We start from the raw sequence: 3,087 nt of genomic DNA on the forward strand, positions 1-3,087 counted from the left end.
GTATGACAAGGAGAATCCTGTCTACAAATCCTCCTCTATTGAGGTTGTAGAAGCCTCGTCCAATCCATAGGGAGGGTGTTGACCTTGTTCCTAACTCTGTCTCTGTAAATCTACGGCTCATCGAGGTGTCGGATCATGGAAGTCTCGTCGGGATCTTCCTCTATTATTTCTTCAGGATCCTTTTCGAAATTCTCTCTGATCCAACCACCATTTTCCTGGTTAGGAAGAATAGGGTCTGCTGGTAGTTGAGCTCCCGCCATGTTGTTCGTGCGAAAATAGGGGTAGAAGAGATAATTAATAGACGTCTAATCCTATAATTACTTATAGGGGGTGATCCTCATTAGTCACTTCTATGATCACATAATGCATACCAGTTATACATAATCTGAGATAGAATAGACCTTCGAATAAATGACTCTGCTCTAAGTCCACAACCAAACAAGGAACAAGAAGTAGAGCAATAGTCATAGATTCCGAGTCTATACTATCTTTAGTTATATATAACCTTAGCGTATGCACTCAGTCATTATAGACCTACTAATAGGGTCTTTAGTTTTCACATAAGTTGGTTATAGTATCACAAAATACTCCTATAGTATTTTTAATGTTTGTCTTATGTTCTCAATGTTTCTTTGTAGATAGAGTTGGTAAGTTTTTAGATTTGCTGCAACACCACAACCATTACCGTGCATATGCTAATCACTTCTGGGATAGACATAGTTGATCAGGCTATATCATTCCCAGACCTGACTATACATCCCCAAGCCTACTTGTGCAGTTCAACAATCACCACTTTTGTTCTGTTCTAGTATGATACTGACCTTAGTATGTATGCATGCATGTATACTTTTAGTAAAATACTTGATATATTTCAAAAAGTATAACTCTTGGTCGGAGTGTTTTTGTCCCATTGTATTTATAGTTGTATATCTGATGTGGTTCGATATACTTAGTTCACTATAAATAATGCTCTGATACCAATCTGTCACACCCCCAAACTAAGGATGGCGGAAATGTCCGGGGGTGGAGGACTTCATGTACAGTATCATAATAACGAGTATAATAGTGACCATAGCAAACACAACCAACATAAATGTAATTGAAAAAGTTATACCATAGTATAAGTTTACATGTTTCTAAATCAATTACATTATGTTGACAAAAATGAAATGTTTGATGCCTTAGCGTCCCATCCTCAAAAGCCACTGATTTCCTGTTTTACTGATTTACTGAGAATACAAGTAGTTTTGAAATTGTGTCAACAATTAAGTTGGCGAGTTCATAAGAGTTTTATTTGATAAAGATGTCATTTTCCTTGTAAAAGTGAATGAGTATGATTCCAGAAAATCCAATATTTTCTTTATAAATGTGAAATGAAAGCTCCTATGTTATGCAATAATGTACCCTAGAAAGACCCGTAGATTCCTTCTGTAATCACCCAATGTATATAAGTTATATAAATTTAAGTTAAACAAGTTGTCGAATATAATGGGTCTACTCTAGGTCCACAACCAAACAAGGAACATGAAGTAAGGCGGGCCCACCAATTCTATGTCGATCGCAACTAAATTCTTATATAACTATAAAATATACACTTAGCAATTATAGCCGGAAACTAACAAATTCTAGATGAATTGTAGTTTTAATATCATAAAAGCCTTTTTGTGTAAACCCGGTACTTTGTATTCGTACCCCGTTTATATGAAAACCCAATACTTTGTAATGTACCCCTTTTGTATTAAACCCGATACTTTGTATTTGTACCCTGTTTATATGAAATGAAAACCCAGTACTTTGTAATGTACCCCTTTTTGTATAAACCCGATACTTTGTAATGTACCCCTTTTGTATAAACCCGATACTTTGTAATGTACCACTTTTGTATAAACCCGGTACTTTGTAATGTACCCCTTTTGTATAAACCCGATACTTTGTATTCATACCCCATTTATATGAAATGAAAACCTGGTACTTTGTAATGTACCCCTTTCATATAACCCTGGTACTTTGTATTCGTACCCTGTTTATATGAAATGAAAACCCGATACTTTGTAATGTACCCCTTTTGTATAAACCCGATATTTTGTAATGTACCCCTTTTATATAAACCCGGTACTTTGTATTTGTACCCCGTTTATATGAAATGAAAACCGTTTGTAATGAGTTTGAAATGTAAATGAAATATAAACTATACCTATTATAGTTTATCATAATATTTTTATTGTATATGCAACTTAACTATACCTATTATAATTTAGCATAATTGTTTGTGGTGTATAATAGACTTAACCTTACTTATTATAATTTATTATAATTATTTGTAGTGGTAGTACTCCTTTGTATATGATTCATACCTTTAAACTAAGGTAAATAATATGTAACATCAGCAACATGTATTCAAATAATACTACACACCTTGCTCAACATGTTACAAGGTGTAGATAGGATTGTTAACTAATTTATAGTTTTTAACTATTCTGTTCTTGCTATTGGAAAATTTATAGAAAATTTCCCAGAGGTTGAAGTTTAGATTCGTACACTCTGAGGGTTTAGAAAATGGGTCTATTTTATTCATAATTTTTATCATGATTTTTGAGCAATGTCCTACTTCATCGCTGTCATACCTTGCGTTTCCGCTTTAGCGGGGTGTAAAATTGTCCTACTTCACAGACTGCTCAAAAGAAACAAAATACAAGTTTTTCAAAATAACATTGCTCAAAATATAGCTTCATAATAGCTTCAACACGATGCAACATGCTCTATGATGATGAATCTTTACATCCACTTACTAATTACTTCCTGAAAAAGCATGTAAAACGAGCGTCAACTATGAAAATAGTTGGTGAGTATCACAAGTTTATAAAAATCGAGCGTACAATAAGGCTTTTCGTAAATACAAGTACATTGCTTCAATGATAAACAAGTTGATTGCTATTAATGAATACAAGTTTATTGCTATAACGAGAAACGAGTTTGTATGTGTATGAGCAAACAATGAGTCTCAACCAAACCTATGACTGAAGCCCTATCGAGATCTATGCTTATCGTTCCATAGATGAATATGGTATCATGCACTCCAGCGATTCG

The sequence above is a fragment of the Lactuca saligna genome, chromosome 9, assembly GCF_052625555.1.
Source record: "Lactuca saligna cultivar CGN05327 chromosome 9, ASM5262555v1, whole genome shotgun sequence".
Taxonomy (NCBI): Eukaryota; Viridiplantae; Streptophyta; class Magnoliopsida; order Asterales; family Asteraceae; genus Lactuca; species Lactuca saligna.